The sequence below is a fragment of the Accipiter gentilis genome, chromosome 20 (genome assembly GCF_929443795.1).
Source record: "Accipiter gentilis chromosome 20, bAccGen1.1, whole genome shotgun sequence".
Classification (NCBI taxonomy): Eukaryota; Metazoa; Chordata; class Aves; order Accipitriformes; family Accipitridae; genus Astur; species Astur gentilis.
Window position 1 is genome coordinate 189221 of NC_064899.1, and position 15851 is coordinate 205071.

General features: G+C 42.1%; 1 protein-coding gene across 3 annotated transcripts in view; it reads right to left on the bottom strand.

The window, feature by feature from the left end:
* Positions 1 to 11072: 11072 nt before the first annotated feature.
* The window catches only part of NSUN2 (NOP2/Sun RNA methyltransferase 2), a 31001-nt gene continuing 26222 nt past the window's right edge, over positions 11073 to 15851 (bottom strand). Inside the window, exons 20-21 of one of the 3 annotated variants that reach the window (XR_007508962.1) lie at positions 13081 to 13336; positions 11073 to 12975 (exon numbers count right to left, since the gene is read on the bottom strand). The gene's annotated coding sequence lies outside the window, so the exon portion shown is untranslated. Of the gene's footprint in view, positions 12976 to 13080; positions 13337 to 15851 lie in introns of those variants that run through there. The other 2 variants (XR_007508961.1, XR_007508963.1) reach the window with 2 other exon arrangements.

Consider the following 15851-nt stretch of genomic DNA (forward strand, 5'->3'; position numbering starts at 1 on the left):
GTTAGAGCAAACATCATTGCTAAAAATCACAGTTACTTTCTGGCTGTAGGAGGTTCTCTGTATCACTCAGAGTCTTGGAGCAGTAGGAGAGGCAAATCAGAAACTGTGGAGTGCTTTGAAGCTGTAGCAGAAGGCAAGCAGAGTGCGTGTGATGAGCTGCAGCAACAAACTGTGCAAGTAAGAAAGGAAGGAAAAGTACACTGCTTGAACTAGGGCAGGATGGCATTCCTGCTGCACCAAAAATAAGACTGCTCCTGTTGAAGAGAGGATGGCTTATAGCAGGAGCAGCCTGTGGTGGGGGAGATGCAGGAAAAAGGGGACAGCAGGGAATGCAGAAGCATTATGCTTCTGACCAGGGAGGAAGGGAGATAGCGAGGAATGTAGTTAATTAAGAGGTTTAGAAAGAGGGTTGATCTATTTTAGGGAAAATTAGTTCATGGGTTTTGTCTAGCTGTCTGCTAGGCAGGTTCCACTTTCTCTGCAACAGATAAACTGGGAAAGGAAAGGTGTGCGAGAGGAAGAAAGAGAGCAAGACCTGAGAGAGAGAGAAGTATGGGCTGAGGAGGATGTAACTGGGCAGCTAAAACATGGGATAATAAAAGCCTGATGCTGGAAGGGTGTAAAATGAGGGATGAAGGGAAAACAGCACAGCAGAGTACCAGAAAAAGCAACAAGGAGGGCTGAGGGACAGCAGTTTTGGTAGGACCTACTGCAGGAGCTGACTGAAGAGCTGCTCCAGGGGCCTGTCTGTTGAGGGAGCTTCAGTGAAAAAGATCCTATAATGTCCTTTTTGTTTGTATCCTAGAAAGTGGTACCTGCTTCCTCCTTGTTCTGTCCTCCTGGCAGCTGAGAAGGGCGTGAAGATTCGGAGCTGTGGTGTGGAACTCAAATCAGGCCATTCCCTCACTTCTCTGAATGAGAAATAAAGCCAAGTGTCATTCCCAGATCCTAAACTCGAGGAGGCCAAAATCAAAATAGATTGGCCAGTTGTCTTCTTTGTCAAAGTTCCTCCACATCAAAGAAGTGGGAGGATATTTTTTTTTTGCAGACAGTAAACGTCAATATTCCCCCTTTATCCAGTCAAAAATCTGCTCAGGACTTCTTGTAATATTAGCAGTCAGCACAGGTCCTCCAGCTCTCATTAGGCCCCTTTTATCAGGGATATTATTTTCCATCTGCTTTCCCCAGAACAGATGATTAATTTGAAACTAGTGTCTGGGGAGGTGTGAAGTTGTATTAGGAAGTTAATTCCTGGCTTTTTTAGATGTCCCTTTGGAGGTCCTTCTCCAAGTCTGAAAAAGCTACGTGACTGAACGCAGGCCTTGAATGAAGAAAGCTTATGATAAAGGAAGAAAGCTGTCTCTGAATACCTAAACACTGAAAGATCTCCACAAAGAACAGAGCTGATGATTTATATGGGAATGTATTTCTGTGTCATTAGAAATTGCTCCTAAAAGTTCAACAATCAAAAACTCCGCAGTCAAAGACCTCTTGAACTTGCCTTCTTTTGTTTCCCAAAGGCAGTGCGTCTCCTTCATTCCAGCCTAAACTTCAGTACCGTGTCCAAAGAAACATAAAAGTTATGGTCTGTTTATTTGGTGCTGTGACACTGTATTATATAAAAAAAGACTCACTTCATTCTCCTTGTCCAAAGCAGTGCATAAGATCCTAAAATGGAGCTTTTTGCATAAATAGCAGGGTTGGGACAAAGCCTGCCCTAGTATAACAAACACACATGATGCGATTGTAATATATATACTTTTAGAAAACTCATGTAGAAAGACATTCAGAGTGGCAGCTGACAAGCAGTGATTGCTGTGATGGCCAGTGCTCTGAGGTGTGTGTACTTGCCATTCCACAGGAACTTGGAGTAAAGAGAATTCTCTTCCTGATAGGCTGACTATACAGAGAAAATACTGTAGGACTAACTGGCATTTGGGATTTAAATCTCAGGGTTTTCTTCGCCACATTTTACTCTTTTATTTTGTCAGGATTTTCAGGCACAGGCATGGAGCCACAGTGTCTTCGTTTTACACTAGCGTTATGGCCAGCATGGTTATTTACATGACTCCAATGAGGTGGTTGATGATGAACACACTTCTTTTGATGAAGTTTCTAGAGGATAACTGTCTTCCAGCTGGGTGTGGAGCTTGGCTGATGTACTGAGGACATACTTTTTAGCATTAGATGGGCAGATGTGATGCATGCTTAGGCATCTGAAAGCTTAGCTGAAATTACATGGGGAAGCATTTGCACAGAGTCAGTGTGAAAGGTTTGTCTCTTCCATGCAATAGGTAACTTCTGGTGAACTACGATGAACTACATGAACAGAATTAAGCAGGCCAACCTGCTGGTACAATATAATTTTCCAGTTACGTATCCCCTCCCTGACAAGCACCAACCTATATTAAATAGTCTGCTACAGACATCACATTTCAGAAGATGACAGTCAGTGGAGATGTTGAAGAAAAAATCCTGGGTATGTATCTCCTCCAGCCTTGCTGGTCGGTGCATTCCTGGGGGAGGATGCAGCCCTGATCCAAGTGAACCAGAGACCGAGAGGGCTGTGTACATGGACTAAGGGCATGCACTGCCCTGCAAAGTGCCAGCTGGGGGCAACAAGCCTCTGAGCTCACCTAGGCAATGTGCATACCAACCTTGCAAATACTTTACAAATGTATATATTACTTGGATTGAGTCAAAGGGTTCAGTAAATCTCTGACCTGAGTTCAGATTTGCAGAGCAGATGGGTTACTAAACATGCACTGGAGGTTTTCATGTAAGTTAGTGGCACATTTAAAGTTTTGCTTTGCTTGCTCTGAAGAATAAAGTGGCTGTCAAACTAGGTCTGAGGACAAATAGGTTGCAAGTGAGTCACCTGCTATTATCAGCACAGCTGCACGGGAGAGGTGGTTTCATCTGTACATCAGAGGGTAGAGATGAGGTACTGGAGCAAGAGCAGCCAGTAGGACATTGGAGGAAGTTATAAAGACAGAATTTGCCTCTCTGTTCCCCCCCCCCCCCCCCCATATTATTGACTACTTAATTGCATCCTTTTAAATGTACATTGCTCTGCTTTGTTAATTTTACCCCCCTTTATATAATTTCAAAGTTTTACTGATATGCTAAGGAAACCTTAAAACAAATTATGTAAATTTACATTTAAAGCCTGCTTTTCAATCTAGAAGCATGCAAATGCCATGCTGACACCTGTCAAATTTCACCAACAGCTTCCTCACACTAGTAAGTCTTGGACAAATCAGTGATGACGGTAGTTAACACAAAAATAGAAACTGTGTAATTTGGATGTTTGACTTAGTCTTTTCCCTGATTGCTTTGTCTTTCAGTTTGATTGACTTCAGCTGAGAACGTCAAGCTAACAGCAGTGAAACTGTCATAGTGTTGTTTATTTATAACAGTTCCTTTTGTTCATGCTGCTAAATAAGGGGGCAATAAATATTCATTGCAGTTGTGTTTCACCAAATGGGACTTCAGAGATAACTCCTCACAGTCTGAAAACTTTGCATTTTATACTTCGGGTTTGCCACCACACTTTCAGCATTCGTTATCTTTTGCTGTCAAATACTCTTGTGTTTTCTTATTCAGTGACCTCATGTGTTTTAAATTATTTGTGGTTTACTAACAGAAGTATCTGAAGTATGTTGCAGGTCCTCTTGGCAAAATCAGTGAAATGTAACTGAACCAAATCTCATTGTCTGTGTGATTTAGAGTTCTTCACTGGCCATTTGCATGAACAAGACCTGTAGACTTTTACTAAAGATTCCCCTACTGAAGTTCCTCAACAAAATCAAGACTTCAAATTCAGCACAAAATCCATGCTGACATGGATTAGCATGCATCTTGGGAGTGAAAGCAGACCATCCTTAAGAGAAATTCAAACCATTTCTTCATTTATGTCAGCATCGTTTAGTTCTGAGAATGTATGATAACAATACAAACACAGGTAATGCTCTAACCTGATCCAGCTTTGAAGTTAGCCCTGCTTGAAGCATGAGTTTGGACTAGAGATCTCCATAGGTCTCTTCCAAATTAAATGTTTCTATGATTATATTCTATTATTTATATTATAAATTTTGCTATTCAGAGGTACTGGGGAAACAAATTTAATGGCCAAAAATATGCCTGTGAAGCTCTACCTGATTAATAAAGCTGCTAGCCTCCAGGAAGGGCCAGCTGATCATGACTCTGTACTTAGTCTAAAGTACTCCCTTCCAAGCACCCTATGCTCTAACTTAACTGCATGGATGTAGTATGAAGTTGTGCAAACACCTGCTGAAGGTGTCACTAACTAGCATATCCACACTAAAATTTTTGCATACATACACCAGCTACCAGTCCACTGTTATAAATATTTTCCATGTAAATAGGTGTTTTGAGAGAACTTTTAATTCTGTTTCCCTGAAGAACTTTAAGCTTAACAGGTTTTTCATGTTGTCTGTTTCCCTACAATGCAAGACTGAAGAATACTTCTCTCAGTAGAGAGAACAGGAAGGGAACCACGTAAAGCAAGCCTGGAGCTTACTGATGGGATCTTCTGCAGGAAAATTCTCTGAATTCTGGAAAGCAAGTTACTGTAATTGAAGTTATCAAACATTGCAAGGCTTTCATAAATGCTAAGGTGAGCTATTGAATTCCTAGGGCCAAAGCCCCTGTTCTCAAGCTCACCCTGTTTTTACCTGCATCCTCTAAACATTCTGCAAATTATCGTCCGAGGCGAAAAGGATTTTGGTGGCATTTCTGACAGGGATTTTCAGCTGGAATATATCACAGTACAGTTCATCTGCTTGCGTTTGATGTCCCCATTCTGCTGCACAACAGATCCCAATCTGGTCAATACACAAATTTTCCCTGTCCACCTGGTAGAGTCAAAGACAGCCAGTGTAAGGACCTGGATTTGTCTTTCGTCCCCTGCTCCCCGGTATCCTTTGCATCACTGTTCCTGGATAGGAAAGCCTTCTCTGATTGAGCTTATTTTGCCCCCATTTCTGAGATAGAGTTGTGTTGTCAAGTACCCCTCCCTCACAAGTGCAGTCAGAGCACTTGGAAAAACAAAGGGATGGAACAAAGGACTAATCTATTCCAAGTGACTAGCCCTAGAGCCCAGCTGTTAACATTGCAACAGTGAATAGTGGTGTGATTCAGCTCCTTTATCCTCTGCAGGCGCAAAAGGGAGTAATACTGGATGTGCACTTGGCTTAGACGTTCAGCATTGCAAGAGCAGTTTTGCTGCTTTCAATGAGCACAAGTGGTTCCCAGCCTTTACAGGGTCTCTGGCGAACAAGGGGTACCTATGTTGAGTTGCTTATCACCAAGCAGGAAAATATCAGACTTCGCCTGATCTTTTGGACAGTTAATCTACAGCCACTCAGTTATTCTTGGTGTATTTTTAATTTTTATATGTATTTTTATTTTATGTGTACAGATATATGTGTGTGTATATATAGATATACACACATGTGTATATATAGATATGTAATATATACACATAATATATGTACAGGGGAAATTTGGACCCAAATCAAGACCAAAGCTGAAACAGACTGTTCTGGTATTCTTTCCACCGTAACACCCATAGGAGTTTCAAACCTGGAGCTACCTATATACTACATATCCATCTTCTGCAGCACTTGGGGTATAAATGACAACTTCATCTGAAGGCCATTTCTACTCTTCTTTCTGTACTGGCAGTAATAAATTCAAAGGTTCCTGCCCATTGGAAGTGACCTGAAGAGAAAATGTATTTCTTGACATGAATTTCACTGACAGATGACATGATCCACTTGCGAGTTGGAGATACCTACAAGTCATGCACCAGCTCTCAGAAAGACACAGCTGGACACTGCCCACAATACCTGGGGTAAATTCTTTATGGAAAAAGCATAAATGTAACTGGGCAAACCGGGGTATGAGTGAGTAGTGAGGATCCATCATGGTGAAGGTGGCAAAGGAGTTGTCAGAAACAGCCTCCACCAGTACACCTGGTAAGCATAAATTATTGTAGGTAACCATGTTCCTGGAAGAACTTATGAGCATTTTGGAAGGAAAAGAAACAGAAGTTATTGCAGCCTCCTGAAGAAGCAGCTTCAGTTTATGCTGTTGACTTCTCTTGAAATCATCTTTTGACAGAGAAGAATGTAAATTTCTGTCAGTAAAGAAAGCCAAACTGGGAAGGATGAGAAGTCAGGGTGTGCCCAGAAGTTTGAAAGGTTACCAGAAAATTCTTTATTCCTTTTTCTCCTACATTACTTCACATGCCTGGAGCAGCCATTCAGTTAAATATACGTTTCTGCCTTCCCAGCATTTTCCCCAAGAGATCTGGAGTACATATGGATCATACCCAAGGGGCCTTGTCACTGACACCATCGTGGGTCAGCGTGCACTCCTTTTAAATGAAAAGGTGCAAGTGCTAGTAGGAGGGAAAGTACCCACAAATGTTTGTGTATTCCCTCCATCCTCAGCTGGCGGGCATCTGCAACTAGCATGACTTATCTGCTTTGCAGAGCTATACCTGATTTGTTATGTTTGTAGGTAAGTTTTGCACAGCATACCACCAGCTGGAAAGAAAGTGGGAAGTTGCCAGTGTAGCAAGTAAATTGAAGTGTGTGCTTAGCTTAATCACCTCAAATAAACATTGCTGCTGCCTTTGTGTGGTTTAAAGTTATGACCTGCTGGATCAGGGCAATAGTGACAGCTATCTCCTGTTAGAGCTAATGTATGAATCCAGGAGTAGACAGCCCTGGTTCATAACATGGTCATGCCATCTCTTGTCATTGGAATTAATTTCAAGAAATAAATTCTTTCTTCAGGACACTTTTTCAAGTGATCTGAGATTTTGTCATATGACATGTAACAATAGCTCTAACGTAATAGAGAAACTGAAGCATCATTTTATTTCCCAATGCCTACATCCCTTTGTCCTCTAATACTGATGCTGTAAAACAAATGATGGAAGCTTAAGTATACTCATTAATTCATTAAGTTAAACAGCTGACATATCCAGCTTCAACTGAACAGGGCAAAGCACCAAATGTTTTTTAAAGGTTTGGCCAGATTTTTCTCTATATAAGAAAAAAACTAGTAAAAGGATAGGACCTCCCTGTTTCCAGTTGAAAATTATCTTCAATCGATCCTTAGGAATGTCCTTATCTTCTTAGGGAGGCTAGGTTTACACTCAGGGCAAACAGTCTTTTTTAAACACTTTAAACACTTTTTTAATGCCACTGGGCATTGCTCCCAGCTCCCACCTGTCCAGCCCCTGGTTCCCTGACAGACTCAGCCAAACCAGGAATGCCATTGCTCAGTGGATGGCAACACAGGCAAAGTTTAATCAACATCAGTAACGTAAGAGACTATCCTCTTTGAGTCAAGCAACTAGTCAAAATTCTTTGTAGGCATTACTTCAATTAAATTAAATTCGTTCAATCTGGAAGAGAAGCATTTAGTCATCTTCCATGGAATCTACCCACTTGTAAGAAAATATGCAGTCTTACCTTCTTGACCTCGGGAGGAAATAAGCAATAGGAAACTGTTTTTTATTTCACAGCTCCTTGACCAGAGAGAGATCTCTGTCTATGGACTACATATTGAAAAGAATGATTTTTTCCTTCCCAGTTTTTTCCTTGACTTCTTCAGCTGAATCACCTGCTGCTGCCTAATAGAGAAACCTTCCAGATTCCTTGTGGTGGTAGAAACGGAGGGAGAAGAGCAGGGCAGGGTAAGGGGAGAGAAAAGGAAAGCAAAGTTAACACTGAGCAACCAGCAAGGGTGTTACCTATCTAGCCAAAGGGAGCAAATTCACAAGATCAGCTGACAAGAAAGTGAACACAGCTGAGGCAGACAACCACCTTCATGTCACTCCTTCTCTACTCTCCCTGTTTGCCACCTTCTATCAGTAAGGCAAAAATCCATAAAAGAGCATCACACAATTAAATCTCAGCTCAGAGGAAATACCTCCCTTCATACACCAGCCTCCTTCTTCCTGAGCAATGTAACATTTTGGATTGAACCTGAGAAATTACTGGAAAGAAAGTTTCACCTTGTTGTCCATTTTCAGAAACAAAAGTAATTTTAAAAAGAAAAATCCATTGTATCAGCACTATTCAGAAGCATGCTTTTTACTCAAATAAAAAGAACTTTTTACTTTGTGTAAAGGGACCCAACTATTTCAGAAAGTGTAAAGTGGCCTTGTGGAAATCAGTAACAGTTAATTGGAGACTTCAGTGGGACTTGTGTATCATTCAGAGGATATGATGGCTTCTCCAGAGTGCTCTGAATGCCACAGAGCTGGATGTTGGACTGAAGGGTGCCAGAAGGCACTCACGCTGCCTCAAAGCTGTGCATACCCTCAGGCAGCAACTGAAAAGGGAGGCAGTAAGTGTAGTATCATAGAATCATCGAATGGTTTGGGTTGGAAGGGACCTTTAAAGGTCACCTAGTCCAGCCCCCCCGGGACATCTTCAATTAGATCAGGTTGCTCAGAGCCCCATCCAACCTGGTCTTGAAAGTTTCCAGGGAGGGGGCATCAACCACCTCTCTCTGGGCAACCTGTGCCAGTGTTTCCCCACCCACATCGTAAAAAATTTATTCCTTCTATCTAGCCTAAATCTGCCTTCCTTTAGTTTAAAACCACTGTCCTTTGTCCTATCGCTACAGGCCCTACTAAAAAGCCTGTCCCTGTCTTTCTTACAAGCCCCCTTTAAGCACTGGCAGGCTGCAATAAGGTCTCCCCAGAGCCTTCTCTTCTCCAGGCTGAACAATCCCAACTCTGTCAGCCTTCCTCATAGCAGAGGTGCTCCAGCCCCTGATCATCTTTGTGTCCCTCCTCTGGACCCGCTCCCACAGGTCCATGTCTCTCCCGTGCCGAGGACCCCAGAGCTGGACGCAAAACTGCAGGTGGGTCTTACCAGAGCGGAGCAGAGGGGCACAATCCCCTCCTGTGACCTGCTGCCCACGCTACTTGGGATACAGGGTAGGGTTGGCTTTCTGGGCTGCAAGCGCACATTGCCGGGTCACGTCCAGCTTTTCATCCACAAACCTTCCTAGTTTGCAGTAAGCACTGATTTTGTCTGATCCCACTGGAAACTTCAACATGCTGAAAGCTGATCAAAAAGGAATCTTAGTTTTCATATTGTTACATGTGGGCAGCTTTGGCTAGTGGGTAACTTTATTGCCAGAGCATTTAAAGACTCTGAACATGCTATACAAACATACAGGCTTTTCCTGACAATATTTGTATATTGTATCTCCTAATCTTTCAATATTACTTGCAAATTCCATTCTGTGTTCATGACATGCAATAAAAACAACTAGTTTACCTTGTGCTAGGCAAGATTTGAAACAGGTATCTGGTTTGTATTTTTTATATAATATAGAAAAGTTGAGATCAGTACAAATGAGTTGTCCAGCTGGATGGGACAGTAGTCTAATTCTGTATCCTGATGGCTCAGAGGGGAGCATCAGACTCTTGTCCTGGGGATCAGAATGATTCAGGCTGGAATGGAGATGATCTCATTCAACCCCCTTGCTCCAAAAAAGGCCAACTTCAAGGTTAGATCAGGTCACTTAGGGCACTGTCCGCTTGACCCCCAGACAGCTCACAGGGTGGACATCCCACCACCTCCCTGGGCAGCCTGTGCCAGTGCTTGGCCACCCTCTGGGAGAGTCACCTTCTCCTCCTGTCTGACTCATCTTGTGACTGTTGGCTCTTGTCTTCTTTAATAAGCATTTGGGAGAAGCACATAAAACCATTTCAGAAAGAGAAAAGAATTGTTACATTTTCCCAGTTTGTGTCTCAACATGGCATCTCGGTGTTCTGTTGGCCTGGAATCCCCCATCGAGCAGAGGTCTCCCCTGAGCTGTGTACAGCATCGCCCAGATCAATCTCACCACCATGTTGGTGTTCTCCATCTAAAATTCAAAAAAGTGTCTGAAGACATATCTTTTCCCTCCAGTGCTCTTTCCTTTGTATTCACTGTGGAGGGCTGTTTGACATGGTATCCTCCATTTACTTGTCTTTCATTGGGTTCTTCATTCAACTTGCCTTTTAATATTCTCAGGTTTTTAAGTAAAATAAATAGACATTTGGCCTCCGCAGATTTTGCTAATTCACTGTTCACATCCTCTTTCCAAATTTCCAAGTATTTAATATGTTATGCAGATCAACTGTTGAAGCCTAATGTTTTTAAACATTTTGATGTTCCAAAACTTTTGCCATCCTGAAAATTGATTTCTCAGTCCTACTCTGTTTTCTGTATCATGGCCAGATTTGTAGCCATAAGAAGATTCTGCATAGCTGCTAAGAAAGGACTTCCTCAGAGGTTTTTGAATTATTAGTTACATTATGTTGTCCTTTATCTGTTAATTTTTTTTTTTTTATTTCAAATGATCAATTGAACCTATTTGCAAGCTATAGGCACAAGGTTTCTTGTGATTCTCTGGATCCCCCAGAAAGCTTCTTTTTTTTTTTAATCTGAAAAAACCCCCCCAGAACGAAACAGACACTCAGCATTTTGTGTGTCTTTAACTCTCTAGCACAAAATCAGGTTTTGGTGAGAAATTAATTATTTAAAATATGTAATATATATTATTTTATACATTATGTAATACATATTTATATAGATAGAATGCATACTGCAATATATGTAAATGTGTCTGGGAAAACTGTTTACATTATATTACATAATATATAAAACATAATAATATTAAATGATATTTTGTTATTATGTAATTTAATAGTATATAATCTATGAATAATTATATTAACATAGGCATATATTATATGCTGCGAGTTATGTAAATATATAACAATATACATATAGAGTATACAGTGCATGTAATATAATTTAAAATATATAATATTTATATTCTTATTTATAAACCATATGTAAAATTTAAAAATAATACATTTAAAGTATAAGTGAAACATAAGCTTTTAACATAAACTTAACTTGATAAAATTAATTTTAGTATATCTACTTAATAAACATTGAATATAGAATATGCATTAACATTTATGGTGTGTTATATACTACAACTTAATTTCATTTGCAGCTCTTCAGCGTCAGGCTTATGTCCTTTCCAAGCTCTTGAACACACACCAACTGGGCGTGTTGGAACAGGCTACTCTTTACGCGACATTTCGGTTTGGTACCTACTATTTTGTTCACCAGTTTGTTCTGGTACTGCCTGTCCTCATAAGACTTCATCATTACTCCCAAGCTCAGAACTGTCTTCAACACTGCCTGCAGAGGCAGCTGCCAACAAGGAGTGGTGCGCCTTGCTAGCAATGCCCTTCGTTGCTCCCTTTAAGCATGCAAGAGATGAGCTCTTGGGTGGACACATTCCCCTCGGGGCTGGAACCAGTAAGTGCATCAGTGCTTAAATGTGGTGTTTGCTCCTGGAAAGCCGCTGCTTTAGCGCTGTGCATATACAACACACGATGCCCCAGGTCAGCTTTTCCTTTTAACATCGCATATTTGATCTTCAAAGTCCTTCTCACATTCCTCTCATCCACAGCCAGCTGCAATTTCTTCATTTGCTTATTATTGCAAAATGTTGCAGGATTCCTGTTTCTCCAGCAATCTTCCCCAGCTTCCCAAGTTTCTCCTGGTGCTTACCCTTTGCCCTCCCACTTCCCATCCAGTTCACCACTTCTTCATGAAGCTCGCTCTCCCTTGCAGCCTCCCCAGAGGCTCAAGGCTCATGCCACTTTCCTGCTAGGAAGCACAGAGCAGTTTGTGAATGGACACATCTGTGTGAGAAGAAGCAGGCACAGCATTTAAGAGCATGTTCATAGGCCGGCCAAACTCACTTTTCCCCTAAGCCAGGAAAGTGCTGCAGGGGCGGAGGCGGTGGCTTTTTTGGGGTGTTTGCAATGGTTCTGCTTGCCCACCTCTGAGGAAGCATCGCTCACGCACACTGCTCCACTTCTTCAGTGTCCTGGGCTCCTGCAGACCCATCCCACATCCTCCAGGGTGTAGGGAGACAGTGTTTTCGAACAGTTTGTTGGACAAGGTCACTCCTCTCCAAAGAACGTTTATACAAGGAGAGTTTGCAGAGCTGTTCTCACGGGCTGCATATGCTTCGGCTTCTTTTGACAAGCTGTTCTGTATGTGCCATATGCGAGAGCATTTGCTGCTGCTAGCACATGTCTTCCACACCTAAGGGGTTCAGCAGCTCTTGAGCTGGAGCCAATCTTTCTATCTGTGACCTTCAAGCTCAGTCAGGGGTCTGGAGGCAAATACAGTGGATTTCTAGTCATCACGATGCATTTTTAAGACTCCTGTCCCCAGACCTTGCTTGGAAACAAGCTGACAGCTTTGCTTGGTGCTGCCAGCCATAAATTCAAGTGTTGTCCTTAGCAGCTGTTTGACACTTTTAACTTCTTTTTATGATCAGCATCTGCTGTTCATTTTTGCACAGTAAGGCCCTTCCATTGGCAGTTTTAGCAGCTAGCCTGACAAAAGGTATCTTTCGTATAAATCTCTGTACGTTCTCTCTGTAAATCAACAGTAATTTGTTGGTAATCACTCATTTCCTACTGAGACTTCTCTGTTTTCCCATACACTGTCTTTTTCTTTTTTTTCTTTTTTTTTGTGTGTGTTAAACACGTATATTGTATTTCAAGAAAACACACTATTTCACTACAGCTGTGTGAAGGGCCAGCTGACTTTTGTTTAGCTATGTTTTGCTGAATGCCTTCCCTGCAGGAGTGGGTAAGTGCTGGAGCAGTTGCCCAGAGAGGCAGTGGACCCTCTGCCCCAGGACATTCCCGAGACCCACCTGGACCCTGAGCAGCCAGCTCCAGCCTTGACGCTGGCCCTTCGCGGTGCAGGGGCTACACTGTACAACCTCCTCAACTCCCTTCCAACTTGTTCTACCATTTCCAGGGTCCTGCATTCTCGGTTTAGTGGACAGTTGATTTGAAACACAGCCTCGTTTGCCTCAGAGCATAGCCTGTAAATCAATCTAGAGAGACAGAAAACTACGTCAGCTTTTCGTAGACTGCTGGCATGCTACAAAGAACGTATCAGGGAAAATAATGTGTTTCACGATGTTTACCTTTTCAGACTAAACCTGATTTAACGTGCTTTTCTATGAACCTCAGGAAAGAATTGGGCTGAGTTCGGCTCTCCTTTCAATGTAGTTCACAGAGGTCAACAGCATTACCCTGTTATCGCAACACTGTGCCAAGACAGACTGGAGTACAAAATGTTAATGTTCTGCCCTGTGCTCAGGATCCTCAGAAAAAAAATATTTTTCAGCATTAGTATTACATTATCCCTCCTATTTCTTCTCACATGGAACAGCACAGTCTCTGTAATGGCATAACAGAAATCAGAGATTTCATATTATTTTAACCCTGCAAACCCTTTTGTACGACATCAGTTCTTAACAAAACACGTCACTTCCATGACCTGTTGCGATTTGTCACAGGAAACATTAAAGACTTAGCTCTTATTTGAGGGGTTTGACTGAGGTATTATGTGAGTTTTCCTGAACACTGGATGTGGATTCAAATCCTATTTGGATGTGAAAAGCAAAATAACTGGATTCTCCAGAGGAAGCAAATAAATCGTTTGTCAGCTGTGATGACTGCTTTTGTTATTTGACACACTTTTTCTAGGTTTTTCTGTAGCTCACTTTTTTTTTTCCAGTGCAAGGCATACCAGTGTTGCTTGAAAAGGCTTTGCTAAAAAAAAAAAGCCACCAAACAACTTTTTCTTTCAGAAAGAAAACCCAGATTAACTGAATTGCTTCTGATATTAGCCAGACGCTGAAGTCCCACCCACAGGGAAGTAAGATTCAGTTGCCTTAACATCGTCTTCGACTGTCTTTAAGATATTCTAGAGCATTAGAAACAGGACTGGCTGACATCACATGGACTGCTGGAGGTCCATCAGCACATGCATGTATTACTTCTCTCCGCAGACCATTTGTTTTTGAGATGGTCTCATGGGCCAGCTAGAACAAAGCAAACAACTTGCTTGCTATCAACACTTTCCACCAGTGTTTCTTCCCTAGAGAGGAACTTCCTGACCTCCCTGAAACACACTGTAGTCCCACCAGGATTAGTGCCTCACAGGCTGTCGTTCCTTTCGTACTGACACTTCCTTTCTGCAATAACTGAGAAACTGAGTCTCCTGTGCCCCCCAGTTTTACCACACACCAACAGGCAATGCGGTACATCCCCTCTGGTCAAGGTTTGGGCCTGGGCATGGTACTGGGGTGACGCTTGTTTGGGTGGATGGCCATCTCTCGGCTAAAGTCGAAGGGAACATGGGCTTCCCTGTGCTGTCTAGTAACCAGATAATCCTGCCCTCATTTCAGGGTTGGGGGTTTTTTGCAGGAAATGAAAATGTTCTAAAATTGCTCAGATCTGTCCTTTCTATCTGAAATTCATAGTCATTACGTGCAACTCATCCTCTGCCTCTAGAGACAATGTAATATTTACAGCTGAACATAAGACTTAATGAAAACGGGAACAATTCAGATCTGGAGATGCCTCACATTACTCATGTACTACTACTCATCTTCCTTCAGCTGGGAATGCAGCATTTTGAAACACAGGACAATTCATCAGCCTTGTACCTTCAGTGGTGTTACTGAAGTAACAGTGTGGCAAGATGATGCAAAAAGCCACAGAGGCGGCTGGTTTCTACCATAGCAATCTAATATTCGCAATTTCATCAACAGTTTCGACTCAGTCCTCTGTTATCCTCTGATTTGTGGTATAGCTGAATTAACAATAAAGTTATTCCTACTGCATTTTGGCAGATTCCACTGAATTAACTTGAATTACAGTAAATGAAAAGCACTAGCAATACTAAACTACTGTACATAGTCAGTAGGGGATCCAGTGACCGTTGATAAACCATTGCACTCCTGTTTAACTTGAGTTAAACATGTGCACGTGCTTCCCCGATGGCCAAATGCAATACTTCAATGTCTGAATAGCTAGAGGGTAGCTGAAGGTGTATTGGGAAGAAGAGTCTCGCAGGGCTGTGAGTGTCTGTGTATCACTGAAGGCATTCACCTGGGGAGCGAGCTTAGAACCAGAAAAAGTCTAAGGTTTGAATCAGCTCTGGAGGTCAGCTGGTCCAACCCCCTGCTCAAAGCAGGGCTAGCTCCCTGGCTAGATCAGCTTGCTCAGGGCCTCACTCAGCCAAGTTCTGAAGATCTCCAAGGATGGAGATCCACCACCTCTCTGGGCAACCTGGCCCGGTGCTCAGCTCCTCTTGTGGGGAATAATTTTCTCCTCATGTCCAACTGGAGCCTCCCTTGTTGCATCTTGTAGCCTGTGCTGTGAGTCCTGTCACTTTGCCTTGAGAACTGGCTTTGTCTTTTCTACAGCTACCTGTTATTTACTGGAAGGTAGCAATTAGATCTCACCCACCATTTCTTCTCCAGGCTGAACAAGGCCATTTCTCCCAGCCCCTCCTCACAGGGCATGGGCTCCAGCCTCCTAACCATGTTGGCGGTCCTTCACTGGTGGACTTTTAAGTAAAAAAAGGACTCATAAAAAGAGTAGAAACTTATTCTGTTTGCTAAAGTGAATGTAAAGGAATACACGTATATAAGGAAGAAATATGTGCAAAATGAGATTGAATTTAGCAACAGAATTATGGGATAACAAGAAATCATCCTCTGCAGTTTGTTCTTAACTTGTTGAATGGCCCAAAGAGAACACTTATAAGTATATTCAAGGGAAAGGAATCAGCAGATGATTTCAAGCTGGATTGCTTATTGCTTCTTTTGAACCTCTTCTCTCTAAATAGTAATTAATGTATCTAAAAAGATGAAGTAGCCCTTTAAAAAGATGAGGCTGTTCA